This window comes from Pezoporus wallicus, unplaced genomic scaffold, assembly GCF_028554395.1.
Source record: "Pezoporus wallicus isolate ANWC-B61680 ecotype Strahan unplaced genomic scaffold, APGP_CSIRO_Pwel_v1 contig_6484, whole genome shotgun sequence".
NCBI classification, from domain to species: Eukaryota; Metazoa; Chordata; class Aves; order Psittaciformes; family Psittacidae; genus Pezoporus; species Pezoporus wallicus.
This window is the reverse complement of record NW_026638903.1, coordinates 3,738,088-3,752,736: the sequence shown is the minus strand read 5'-3', so window position 1 is coordinate 3,752,736 and position 14,649 is coordinate 3,738,088. Positions and strand designations below refer to the sequence as shown.

The 14,649-nt window shown below is 45.6% G+C and overlaps 1 protein-coding gene across 5 annotated transcripts in view; it reads right to left on the bottom strand.

The window, feature by feature from the left end:
- The window catches only part of TFG (trafficking from ER to golgi regulator), a 33,044-nt gene extending 21,162 nt beyond the window's left edge, over nt 1–11,882 (bottom strand). For 3 of the 5 annotated variants that reach the window (XM_057413045.1, XM_057413050.1, XM_057413051.1), the window contains exons 1-2: nt 11,791–11,880; nt 8,513–8,613 (exon numbers count right to left, since the gene is read on the bottom strand). The gene's annotated coding sequence lies outside the window, so the exon portion shown is untranslated. Of the gene's footprint in view, nt 1–8,512; nt 8,614–10,150; nt 10,578–11,790 lie in introns of those variants that run through there. The other 2 variants (XM_057413046.1, XM_057413049.1) reach the window with 2 other exon arrangements.
- Between the last annotated feature and the right edge of the window lie 2,767 nt (nt 11,883–14,649).

Sequence of the window (14,649 nt, the reverse complement as noted above, 5' to 3'; positions counted from 1 at the left end):
CCCCCTGCATGGGAAGGAGAACTGAAAGAATGTAACTCCCACAGGTTGAGATAAGAACAGCCAGTAACTAAGGTATAACACAAAACCACTACTGCTGTCACCAATAATAATAATATTGGTAAGGGAAATAACAAGGGAAGGGAATACAACCGCTCACCACCTGCCGATAACCAGCCCAACCCGAGCAGGGATCTAGCCCTTCTGGGTAACTTCGCAAGTTTATATACTGGGTACAATGTGCTGTGGTGGTATGGAATACCTCTTTGGCTAGTCTGGGTCAGGTGTCCTGTCTCCACTTCCTCCCAGCTTCCCCTCCCTGGCAGAGCATGAGACCCAGAAAAGTCCTTGGTCAGAGTAAACATTACTAAGCAACAACTAAAAACATCAGTGCTATCAGCTTTGTTCCCAGGCTGAAAGTCAAAAACACAGCACTGCACCAGCTACTAAGAAGGAGAAAAATGACTGCTACTGCTGAACCCACGACAGTATCCACCCCTTATTCCATACCATTCACGTCATGCTCAGATCCCACATTTTTCAATGTACCATCACTCTTGTCTCATATATACGTACACACACACATACAGAGATATCATTCCTTAGTGCATGGAGAAATCCCTATAAAGCTGCTGAGTTCATCCAGTCCATGATGTCAGGCTTCATCTCTTTTAACAATCTCTCAGAGCAGGTCAGACGGTGTGCAGTGTTGGACTGTTGCCTGCTGATGACACCATGGAACTCATCTGGTCACTGCTGAGCTCGTCTGGTTTCGTCAAAGCTCATTCTTTGCTGGAATGATGGTCAGAGCGAAGTCAGGGCCAATTACTGGTGACCTGCAGACATCTAGTTGGTGGGCTACAGAAGCGCTACATAGCAGGCAACAGCATACAATTGAATTCATCAGCTGTTTTCCCCTAAAATCAAATCCCCTCGAGGTACACATGAGACTTCCCCATCTTCCCACATTACTCACCAAGTATATACAGGTCCCTGAGCAAAAGCAATACCACCAGTGGGCTTGCCTTTACCTGAAGTAGGAATAACCCAGACTGTCTTCCCCAGCAAATTCTTTCTGTGCACCACAGGAACTTCATCCCCCTCTACAGTACATAACAGTTCTGACTGGGCTGGGCCAGCCCTGTTGGCAGATCCTCTGGTGTTGACCAACCACGTGGCTTTGGGTAAACGTGTATCCCAGTGTTTGAAAGTCCCACCACCTGCTGCTCTCAGTGTAGTTTTTAACAGCCCATTGTACCGTTCAATTTTCCCAGAGGCTGGTGCATGGTAGGGGATGTGATATACCCACTCAATGCCATGCTCTTTCGCCCAAGTGTCTATCAGGTTGTTCCGGAAATGAGTCCCATTGTCTGACTCAGTTCTCTCTGGGGTGCTGTGTTGCCACAAAATCTGTTCTCAAGCCTAGGATCATAGAATCATAGAATCGTTAGTGTTGGAAAGGACCTTAAGATCATCTAGTTCCAACCCCCCTGCTGTGGGCAGGGACAACTTACACTAAACTATATCACCCAAGGCCTCGTCCAACCTGGTCTTGAACATTGCCAGGGATGGAGCATTCACAACATCACTGGGCAACCTATTCCAGTGCCTCACCACCCTAACAGGAAAGAATTTCCTCCTTATATCCAATCTAAACTTCCCTTGTTTAAGTTTTAAGCCGTTACCCCTTGTCCTATCACTACAGTCTCTAATGAAGAGCTCCTCACCAGCATCCCTATTGGCCCCCTTCAGATACTCAAAGGCTGCTATGAGGTTTCCACGCAGCCTTCTCTTCTCCAGGCTGAACAGACACAACTCTGTCATCCTGTCTTCATACGGGAGGTGCTCCAGTCCCCTGATCATCCTCATGGCGCTTCTCTGGACTTGTTCCAACAGTTCCATGTCCTTTTTATGTTGAGGACACCAGAACTGCACACAATACTCCAGGTGAGGTCTCACAAGAGCAGAGTAAGGGTGCAGGATCACCTAATTCAACCTGCTGTTCACGCTCCTTTTGATGCGGCCCAGGATACAGTTGGCTTTCTGGGCTGCAAGCACGCACTGCCTGCTCATGTTCATTTTCTCATCAACCAACACCCCCAAGTCTTTCTCCGCAGGGCTGCTCTGAATCTCTTCTCTGCCCAACCTGTAGCTGTGCTTGGCTTGGGACTGCTCCAACCCAAGCGTAGGACCTTGCACTCGGCATGGTTAAACTCCATAAGGCTGGCATCAGCCCACCTCACAAGCGTGGCAAGGTCCCTCTGGATGGCATTCCTTCCTCCAGCATATCAACCGAACCACACAGCTTGGTGTCATTGGCAAACTTGCTGAGGGCGCACTCAATCCCACTGTCCATGTCACTGACAAAGATGTTGAACAAGACCGGTCTCAACACCAGTCCCTGAGGGATCATGTCCTGGGCAGTGGTGTGGGGCACAGCATATATTTCCAGCCATCCGGGGGTTGCTTCCACCATGGTGAACACATGGTGCTTGCCTTGGTGGGTTGGTGGGAATGTGATATAATCAATATGCCAGGCCTCCCCCCCGTATTTGTACTTCAGCCATCATCCTCCACACCAAAGAGGCTTAGCGTCCATTGTTAAGTCCACCCCTCAATCACGAGCCCATCTGTATGTTGCATCTCTGCCCTGATGGCCTGAAGTGTCATGGGCCCACCGGGCCAAAAATAATTCACCCTTATATTACCAATCTAAGTCCATCTGAGCCACTTCAATCTTAGCAGCTTTATCCACTTGTTGATTGTTCTGGTGCTCCTCGGTGGCCCAGTTCTTGGATACATAAGCATCTATGTGGCATACCTTCACCATCAGGTTCTGCACCCAGGCAGCGATATCTTGCCACAGTGCAGCAGCCCAGATGGGTTTACCTCTGCACTGCCAGTTGCTCTGCTTCCATTGTGGCAACCACCCCCACAGGGCACTTGCCACTATCCATGAGTCAGTATAGTGATAAAGTACTGGCTACTTTTCTCATTTGGCAATGTCCAGGGCCAGCTGGCTCTAACCTCATCTTTGGTCTCAGTCAAACTGACTTTGGATGGCTTTCTCCTCGGCAAACTGACTTGATTCATCCTCTCCTTCAGCAGTTTCTGCAACTTGTCGTCCAGGACTCCATACAGCTGCCTTCCATCTCCAAAGCTTCCCCACAATACAGCAGGACCCATTAGTAAACAAGGCATATTGCTTTTCGCTTTCTGACAGTTTATTATATGGTGGGGCCTCTCCAGCAAGCATCACCTCCTCCTCTGGTGATATTCCAAAATCTATGCCCTCTGGCCAGTCCATGATGACTCTAGAATTCCTGGACAACTGGGATTTCCTACTCGAGTTCGTTGTGTAACTAGTGCAACCCACTTACTCCATGTAGCATCAGTTGCATGATGTGTAGAGGAGACCCTGCCTTTGAACATTGCACGGGCAAGCGAGGTGCCAGAAAATGTGCTTCAGTGCCAACCACTTCTGAAACAGCTCGAACCCCTCCGTAGCCTGCCAGTATCTCTTTCTCAGTTGGGGTATAGCTGGCCTCAGATCCTCTGTATCCACAACTCCAAAAGCCAAGGGGTCGACCTTGAGTCTCCCCTGGAGCTTTCTGCCAGAGGCTCCAGGTAGGACCATTATCCCCAGCTGCAGTGTACAGTACACTGTTTACATCTCGCCCAGTCTGGACTGGTCCAAGGGCTCCTGCATGAACTATATCTCATTTAATTTGTTCAAAGGCTTGTCGTTGCTCAGGGCCCCATTTAAAATCACTCTTCTTCCGGGTCACATGATAGAGAGGGCTTACAATCAAACTGTAATTTGGGATATGCATTCTCCAGAACCCCACAGCGCCTAAGAAAGCTTGCGTTTCTTTCTGATTAGTTGGTGGAGACATTGCTGTTATCTTGTTGATCACATCTCTGGGGATCTGGCGATACCCATCTTGCCATTTTTTTTAATTCCCAAAAATTGAATCTCCTGTGCAAGTCCCTTGACCTTACTCCATTTTATGGCAAAACCGGCTTTCAGCAGGATGTGGATTATTTTCCTCCCTTTCTCAAAAACTTCTTCCACTGCATCACCCCACATGATAATGTCATCAGTGTATTGCAGGTGTTCTGGAGCTTGCCCCTGTTCCAGTGCAGTCTGGATCAGTCCATAGCAGGTGGTAGGGCTGTGTTTCCACCCCTGGGGCAGTCGGTTCCAAGTGTACTGGATGCCCCTCCAAGTAAAAGCAAACTGTGGCCTGCACTCTGCTGCCAAAGGAACTGAGAAAAATGCATTGGCAATATCGGTTGCAGCATACCACTTGGCTGTCTTTGACTCTAGGTCATACTGAAGTTCTAGCATGTCTGGTACGGCAGCACTCAATGGTGGTGTGACTTCATTGAGGCCACCACGATAGTCTACTGTTAGTCTCCACACTCTGTTAGGCTTTCACATTGGCCATATGGGGCTATTAAAGGGTGAGCGGGTCCTGCTGATCACTCCTTCGCTCTCCAGTCTACGGATCAGCTTATGGACAGGAATCAGGGAGTCTCGGTTGGTGCGATATTGCCGCTGGTGCACTGTTATGGTCATGACTGGCACTATGCTGTTCTTCAACCTTCAGCAACCCCACAACAGAAGGATCCTCTGAGAGACCAGGCAAGGTGGACAGCTGCTCAATTTCCTCAGTCTCCAAAGCAGCAATACTGAAAGCTCATCTGTACCCTTCTGGGTCTTTGAAGTACCCTCTCCTGAGACAGTCTATGCCAAGGATGCATGGAGCCTCTGAGCAGTCACAATAGGGTTCTTTTGCCACTTCCTCCCAGTCAGGCTGATTTCAGCCTCCAGTACAGTCAATCCTTGGGATGCTCCTGTCACTCCAGAAATACAGATGGGTTCCACCCCTTGACAGCTTGATGGCATCAGGGTACACTGTGCACCACTATCTACTAGAGCCTTAAACTTCTGTGGGACTGATGTGCCAGGCCATCTGATCCACACAGTCCAGTAAATCCGACTGTCCCCAACCTCCACCTGGCTGGAGGCAGGGCCCCTCTAATAGTGATCACAACATTGGACACCTACATCTTGTAGAAAGGGAATAGTCTTCTTTATCACATCAGCTGGAGTAAATTCAGCTCTTTCACTCCATCTGGGAACCTGCTCACCAGAGACTGAAGCAACAGCTTTCATGTGATGATCATCCTTGACCTTTGTTCTTCTCCTCAATTCGCACACCCATTCCTCCAGAGCTGAGGTAGGTTTTCCATCCCACTTCCTCATGTCTTCTCCATGATTTCACAGGTAAAACCATAGGGTGGCCCATGGTGTATACCTTCTATATCTTCTCTCTCGAGCAGTAGGACACCTTTTGTTAATAGCTGAGACATGGGCTGGTACACATGGGGAGCTGGATAGGTCAGACAGATCATCTCTCAATTGTTTGAGGTTCTGGGACAGTTTTTCCACAGCTGAAATGATGGAAGGGGTGAGATTGTCTTCAAACTCTCGGAGTTGACAAATCATTTCATTCACTGTTGATGGTGCTACGTCATTCCAGGTTATTGCTGCCAATGCGTGGGCATATGATGATGGTGCATTCCATGTAAATTTCCGCCACATGGGTCATGTACATTCGACCTCGTCTGGATCTACAGGTGCACTCCCGGCATCTGGCCTGTGACAGATCATCTCTACAGTAGCTGATTCCCTCAGAGACTGGATGCCTTTCTCTAGAGTAGTCCACTTGGCTAAACAACTCATAACATCATCCTTCTATGGAAACCTTTATTTCACAGCTGCCAAGGCTGCCTCCAAAGGCTGAGGGACTGCTTCTCTTTTGCAATTGCTCTGTCAGTTCCCCCTTCCCTAGCAAGTGATCCCAGCTGCTTGGCTTCCCTACCTTCTAGTTTATGACCGTCAGCCCCACTGTGCCAGCATCGGAGCAACCAGGCGATGATGTGCATCCCTGGTTGACAGGTAAAATCTTGTTGCATATTCTGTAGCTCAGTTGAGGTCTGGAGTCGAGAAGTCACCTGTTCTTCCTCTGATTCAGATAATAATAACTCCTGATCAGATGCTGTCCTGTGTAGTAAGCGCATTGTTTCTTCATCTTTCTTGCCTCTTTTTTGCTCTTCCCCTTGCGTACAGGGGCAACTGTTATTGGCACAAATTGGTCCTCTGGTTTAGCTACAGTGATTATCGCTGTGGTTGGAGTGGCTGCAGTATCTGTTGTCAGGGTTTGGGTAGCTGCTGTACTTGTCGCTGGGGTTGGTATAGTGTCTGTGCTTGGAATTGAACTAGCTGCGCTGTCTGTTGTAGTCAAGAGTTTGAGTAGCTGCTGTACTTGTTGCTGGGGTTGGTGTAGTTGCTGTGCTTGGAGCTGGAGTAGCTGCAATGTTTGTTGTGGTCAGAGTTTGAGTAGCTGCTGTACTTGTTGCTGGGGTTGGTATAGTTGCTGTGCTTGGAATTGGAGTAGCTGTGTTGTCTGTTATAGTCAAGAGTTTGAGTAGAGCTGTACCTGTCGCTGGGGTTGGTGTAGTTGCTGTGCTTGGAGTTGGAGTAGCTGCGTCATCTGTCATAGTCAGAGTTTGAGTAGCTGCTGTATTTGGAGTTTGAGTAGCTGCATTGTCTGTTGCTCTGCCATCAGATCCACTGACATTTTTTTCCCTTTGAAGGTGCTGGATAATGTTGAAGAGAGCTCTGTAAGATTAGGCCAAGCCCCAGCATGTTGCCTTGATTTGTCCCTCTCTGGTATGATCAGGATGACAACACACTGCATTTAAGTGTTTTACTAATTTTTCTGGATTTTGCACTTGTTCAGCAGTGAAGTTCCAAAGCACTGGAGGGGCCCACTGGCCTAGATACTTGCCCATAGTATCCCACACACCCTGCCACTCATCACTGCCCAGCCTTGGGGAAAATCTCTTGGTCCTCCGGTATCGTCATCTAACCCTAGACAACACCCAAACCCAACTTTGCTTAACTGTTGAAATCAAATGAAATGGTCATGGGTAAAACACACTCTGTATGTGTGCCAACATGCTGATCTCCATCACAATCAGCAGGCAGGTCTCAGGGTACCCAAAGGCCATTCAAAACCTTCAGAACTCTCAAAGGATGCTGTAATAGTCTGGTGGGGAGGCTGGGAACATAAGGGATTGTCTCCTTCACAGGCTGACCACCCAAGGAGGTGAAAAAAGATGTGTAATTGCTAAACATTTCCATTATATACCTCTCAAAGTATAGAGGTGATGACCACACTGGGAATGCAAGCCAGAACAGTTTCATGGTCAGTGAGTCTGTTGTATTACAAGTCATTACCATAAAGTACAGTGAAACAAGAACCTTAGCCAAGGCCCCCCAGCCTATAAACACTAAAACAGCAAATACCTTCTGTAATGCTGAAACTCCAAGATCAAGAGCAACAACTTTGAGAGTCAATAAATCACCATTGTGATGAGTGACTATTACTCTGAAACAATGAATGCTTATCACAAATACGATTAGACACATGCCGGTCAGATGTGTCATTATCTCAACCCTTTGCACCCCACGTTGGGTGCCACAAAGAACTGTCATGGTTTAAGCCCAGCCGGCAACCCAGAATCACGCAGTCACTTGCTCACTCCCTCCCCTTCCTCTCCCTGCTCCCGGAGGGATGAGGAGGAGAATCAAAAGAATTTCACTCCCACGGGTTGAGATAAGAACAGTCTAGTAACTAACATGTAACACAAAACCACTACTGCTATCACCAATAATAATAATGGTAAGGGAAATAACAAGGGAAGAGAACACAATCACTCACCACCTGCCGATCAATGCCCAGACTGACCCAACCAGTGATCCAGCCCTTCGGGGTAATTTCCCCAGTTTATATACTGGGCATGACGTGTTGTGGTATGGAATACCCCTTTGGTTAGTTTGGGTCAGGTGTCCTGTCTCCGCTTCCTCCCAACTTCCCCTCCTCCCTGGCAGAGCATGAGACTCACAAAGTCCTTGGTCAGAGTAAACATTACTTAGCAACAACTGAAAACATCGGTGTTATCAGCCTGTTCCCAGGCCAAAAGTCAAAACACAGCACTGCACCAGCTACTAAGAAGGAGAAAAAATGACTGCTACTGCTGAACCCAGGACAGCATCCAAAAAAAGATACATGCAACTATTGAACAAAACTCGTTCTCCTAACCAGACAAAACAGAGGTAGGCAGATACAGCCTCACTGCAGAGAAAAGGGACCTACAATTAACACAGCCATGTTGCTGAGACATTACAACAAAACAGTGAAGTTTATAGTATCATTAATGCTTGCTAATACATTATTCATGTTTTGCAACATAGGACTATTGACTGGAGGCACATCAACTCAGTCTAATTAACACTAAGTTGGTTGTAAAAGCATAGGGCTTTGCAGAAGTTGTTTGTTGGTTTTGATATTTTTTTAATTGAAAGCATTAAAAAGACAGAACAGCAGCTATACGCAGGTTTTCTTTCACCTCCTTTACAAAAGCATACATTTGCTATTACCTTGTCTGTCTTACTGATGCTGGATTATTAGATTTTCCACCTCACTTCAGAACTGAGTTAGGATAAACCGCCATGCACTATCAGTGCCAGAAAACAGGAAGCTACATAAAAGTAAAAATAAAAACATTATTTCATTTCAGTTCCTTAGAATTATACATTTAACATCATTGTTTCACTTTAGAACATTGCAATGAATATACACGATTAAAAAGTCACTGTTTTATCCATAATGTAACAATCACATTTTGAGTAGCATAGAGTTTGAAGTTTAACTAAAACAGAAATCTTGAACAAGAGTTTTAATTCCATAACAGAAGCTTATTTTTCCTAAATTTTGTAATAGCATGTAGGAATTCCTAACAGTAAGGTGTCCCTTTACAGGACAATGCTCTTTGGCAGTCTCAAAATACTCATTTGTACGGCCTCCATCTTAAAACCCCAGGTTAAGAAAAATAAACTTTCATTGATTTAGCAGTACAAAAATCTGGAAGTTCATTTCTTAGCTTAAGGGTGAAGCATCTGTGGCATTAAGTAGTGCGTCTTCAAGGAAAGTCTGCACAGAATTAGGACAAGAGGAAAAGAGTTAGTAATGCCACCTTCCCACAGGAAAAGCCACCAAACTGGGCAAAAAGGAAATGCAATCCAAAATACATAACCACTTTAAACTGAAATCAGTTTAGTTTTTTTTCTGCTGGAAAGCCAATGTGATGAGCTGCATGAAGTTTCTGCAATCCACCTCTTTACTACAAATCCAGAACTATAAGACAATGATTTAGTAAACAGAACAGTCCAATGGAGAATGTAATTGTGCTCCTCCCTCCCAAACAACAGGCACTAGTTGGCACTCTTCTTCTTGCCTCTCATTTGCATATATGACATGATTTTAATCTCTCATCCATGAGATGATTCTTAGATCATTCACCGTAAAACCAAATCCCCTTGAGGTATACAACCCACATTACCCACCAAGTATATTCGGGTCCCTGAGCAAAAGCAATCACACAAGTGCGTCTGTCGTTATCCTGTGCAGGTAAGCCTCACTGGTTTTTGATTTTCCCAGAGACTGGTGCATGGTAGGTGATGTGATATACCCACTCAATGCCATGCTCTTTGGCCCAAGTGTCTATAACGTTGTTCCAGAAATGAGTAAACATTACTTAGCAACAACTAAGAACATCGGTGCTACCAGCCTTGTTCCCAGGCTAAAAGTCAAAAACACAGCACTGCACCAGCTACTAAGAAGGAGAAAAATGACTGCTACTGCTGAACCCACAACAGTATCTACCCCTTATTCCATACCATTCATGTCATGCTCAGATCCCACATTTTTCAATATACCATCACTCTTGTCTCATATATATATATATATATATATATAAAATCAAAGAAGAAAAGTAAGTTCCTCTCTTCCTCTCATCCACATTGAACTGGCCTTCCCAGCTCTCCTCTTTCAACTTAACTGGAAGCAAACTGGGACAGACATACAAGACAAGCAAACCCCAGAGAACAAAGCCCCTCTCCTCTGGTTCTCACAGGCTGGCAGCTGCTCCCCTCATCCTGGGTATGAAATGTTCACCTTTAAAAGGAGTTGTACTCACTCCTGGCTGGGAGAGAGCAAGACTGTTGTGACATACTAACCAGGTGAACAGGAAGAGACTACTCTTCTGTTTCCTCACTCATCTTTTATGAATGAGTAATGCATGAGGATGATGCCTCTTTCAGCCAAATCTCACTACAGGTCCAGGTAAAATTTACTGCAATGCACAAATACAGGATATAGATAATGTACCTAACAGTGGTTCAACTTAGAGAGTTCGTTTAGCCACCATCTTGTGTTGTTTAAGCATTACGAGCAGGGTACTGGTATTGCTTCTTTAGCATTACAGTGTAAGCTACTTGGAAACCGACAACAGTAAGAATTGAACCTCATCTGTAATTCCTAAAGATACACATTTCTGTGGACATACCTGAGCTCCTGTGGCCTTTCAACAGACCAAATGCATAACTTGTATCTTTGTGCAAGGAAACCTACTACTACAATGCACTTGCAGACCTATAATGTCTTATTTACCAGTGTTACTTGCAGAAATCCACTGTGTCTATCAATAATTAAGAAAAGGTTGCATTTAAATGCACTTTTGTCCAGCTGTTCTCCATTCTGCTTGAAGGCTTCAGAATTTAAGAGACAGATTCTAAACATTGCAACTGTTACAGGGAAGTATGTACAATGTTCTACTTATTAAATTACACAGCACTCAAGCTTTGCTTCCCTCACTGTGACACAGATGAATGGATAACTTGAGTTTTCCAGCAAAGACATCCAGATTACACACAAATGAGCTTTTTGACAGAAGCAATCACTGTGTCTACTTTATTGAGGGGAAAACACCAAACAAACAAAAATAATACACTATCATTTTCCTGTTTCAGAGAGGCTATTTTTAATAAGAATCTCACTGACATCTTTCTAGCCTTCCTGAGGTACTACGTACATTTTGGAGGTACAGATCGTTTCCTCTCAGCTCACTTTCTATTCACACCACACACCAATCTAAATGGTAACTGTCCAATCTATGTCAGTCACTTCATGATCCTTTCTTAAACCATGACATCATAACCATGTTGGATTTCACTACCCTTTTTGCATTGCAGCCTGAGAAAATCAGCCTTGCTTAAGCAAGGGAAGAACAGGCATTCCTGCTTCACTTTCTCCTCTGTCAAAACAGGGAAAAGAACAAGGTGAAGCATCAAGAAACAGGGCCAAGCAGCACTGCATCCCAAACCCCACTCACCAAAGTGATGACTTTTCCCAAGACAAAGGGCAAAGGGGATGGGAGCAGAAAGAAGAGCTCTTACGGTTTTCTCTAGTTCTGAAAAGCATAGGACCGACTCAGCGGGGAGCAGAAATCATAGCTATTCCCTGTCGGTAAGCGAGGAGTCTGCAGTTCCTCTGGCTCCCAAAGGGGACAAGGCCTGGTGAGCAGGGGTTGACATGCAAGAGCCTTGCGACATGAGGGAGCGACGGGAGACCTCTGCCAGCCCTCACCCCGTGTCCCCAGGCCGAAAAGCCCAGGCGGCAGTTCCAGCCTGCCTCAGACGCTCCCAGAGGGAAGCAAGGGGTCTCCCCGCCTCTCTGCCAGGGACCGCGTTGCCCTTGGAACCGAGGGGCGGAAGCGAAGGCTCACCCCCAGCCCGCAGCCACCCCTCCCGACGCCTATCGCACACGCGGCAGCGGCTCCCCCGACAACAGCGCGGGGTGAGCAGCCCCGTTTTCTTACTCTGGCTTCTCCGCGGTCCCGCCGGTGGACACCCCCGGCACCGGCAGAATCGGAGGCCGGGCGCGGCCGCCACCACCCGTACGTGGCAGGCAAAAGAAAGAGCTGCAGGAACGGCTGCAACTGCCGGTCCTGCGCGAGCTACCCGCATGCGCACTCCAGCGGCAAGCGCCGCAGCGCGCATGCTCCGGCAGCGCGGCCCCGCCTCCCTCTCCCGTGGACCAGCGCGTCAGCCCCAGCGCTGGCGGAGTTGTGGCCGAGCGGGTTGCGGGTTTGGTGAGTGTCAGGGAGGGCCAGCCCTTCCACCTCCCTCACCGGGCCGAGCGCCTGCCTTTGGCACCCAGGGAGCGGACGGTGTGTGTGAGCTGGTTCTGGGGTGAGAGGAGTCTTCTGTGAGAGGGGGTTTGTTTCGAAACGTCACCTTGGGCCCGCAGAAGATGGCGGTGCGGGAATGGAAAATCGGACATAAAGTTCCAGCGTGCTCGCCAGATGCCGGCAGCATGACGCTGAGAGTGTGTCCGTCCTCGATTAGTCGTTGCCCTGACAGACTGTCCTTCCAGGCACTCAAGGCTATCCCCCTCAGCCTCCCACCTTACATTAGGTGCTTGTCCACCTAAGGGGAAAAACAGGAATCTGAAGCTGATTTCCTGAATTTTCCCTATTAAAGATGAGGAAGGGGGGTGTGGTTCAAGAGGTTGATAAGTTTTAGAAAAAAAATTTGAAATAATAGGGTCATTTTCAATGCAAAAAAAGTGCTTTTGCTTCTAAGAATACAGGAAAGCAACCTGAAAACAGGAGTTCTCCATCCATTACACTCTCTGCCACTCATATTTCGTACCTTTGTACTGATGGTTCAGCCCTTCTCTAGTGTTTCCAAAGTGTTAACAAGAAACTTTGTAATCCTTAAAGCCTACACATCACAAAGAGTACCAAAGTTCGCTACATTATTAGGTTCACTATATTCCATGTGTAGATAAGAGCTGAACTATTGTTCCTGTGACAGTTAAGCATATATCATGAAAAAGATCATATTCCTTTGACCCATTTTTGAACTCAGAATTCCCTGGATCAAAAAAAATAACCAAAAAAAAAAAAAAAAAAAACAAAACGTATTTTATTTTGTGGAGTTTTGTGTGATTTTTTATGCTGAAAATGTTTCATGTTAGGTGAGACATTCTCAGTGTTGGCCATAACAGTATTTTATTTACATCTGTAATACATATAGGATGTTAATGTAACTAGTAAAAAGTAGTATGAATTACCCTTCCTAGATAACTTTTAGTTACCTTCTTTGCTTTTTCTCGATCAGTGGTGATGAGCTTCAGCCTTGTATCTGATGTGAGTGCACTTTTTGGAGACTTATCGATAGAGAACCCTTAATTTATGCTTCATAAGGAGAACATGGATTTTTAAGATGCAGAGAACTTTTCAGGACAGCTGAAACACTTCTCTGGAGAGATTCAAAAAGTTTTATATAAGATGCCTGCTGTATTCAGAGGTGCTAAATGTTCAGCCACTGCATTTGATCATGCCATGACTTTATTTGGAACAGCTTGGAAGTTCTCAAAAGACACCATGTTCATTTTCAAAAAAAAAAAAAAAGCAGGAGGTAAATCTGACCACACTTAACCAGATTATTGAAAATTCAACGATGTCTTATTATTAAAATCAGACATAGCAAAACATACAAATATGAGAGGACAGAATAAAGAAATAAGTTTGGTTGGGGTTTTTTTTAATAAATTACATGTCTAAATATCTTAGGGTTTTTTTCTCACACAGGCAAGAATGGGATGAGTCAGCATAACTGTTCCCATTTGTTAGACAAGATCCCACTGCAGTGAGCCTTGCCACTTTGCTCAGTCATCAGGTGGGAGGAGCTGCTTTCACTTCATGCACGGATTGTACTCGAGCGAACATACACTTCCCTTGCTCCTCACTTCAACATCCAGAAACTCTTCTCTCCCTTTGACATTGCTTTCAACCTTTCTGTACTGAATAGTATCAAGAAAAGGTGGGTGGAGAAGGGAGAGGGTTGTATTTACTTGTAGCTTAAGTTTAGAAACCAAACTCTTAATGCATAGGTCAAGAGACCTCTCTTCCGAGGTCTCCATAAAACCAAAGGACAAAAAAAAAGTCAATTCAGAGCAGGGTGCTAACGTGCACTCCAGCTGCTACTCTGGTAACACCAGTATGCCTCCAAAAGCAAACAGGCTTCCTATCACACATCACTGAGGGCGATATGGTAGGGTTTATGTTTCATACTTACAAAGAACTTCTTTCCTAGCCTGTTTTCAAGCATCTCACTCTTTCTTTTTTTTTTTTCTCCACTTTGCCATATGAAAACAGAATATTTTGTCTAATTACAATTTATAATAAAGACGTTTTAGCTAAGAAATGTAGAAAACCATTGTAAGATACAGATTTTCTTCTGGAAAGACCAAGCCAACATATTACTGAAGTAGTAAATAGAATTTGGGCCCAGAGCCTATAAGAACTATAAGTACTGTGCTGTTTGTTTGTTTCTATTTTGGTTTCTAATTAAATTAAAACTGTTCTTACAAAAGGGAGAGGAGATCTACAGTGCATAGGTTAAATAAACATGTTCAACAGGCCTGAAAAATGAGAAGCGCATGAATAGCACAATTTCTGTGCACCTGTACTGTAATATAAATCTGTAATAACCTCAGCTCCTTTCAAAGACCTTCCTCAGTGACATGCAGTACAAGTAGCAGCCAGAGGATCTAGCACTGCACTGTGGGATAACACTCACACTGTCTTGCTAATGTGTGGTCCTGTTTTTGACTCCTGGTGGTCTTGGCTTATGATCTGTTTCAAGCCACCTGCAGTTGGAGTAGTATA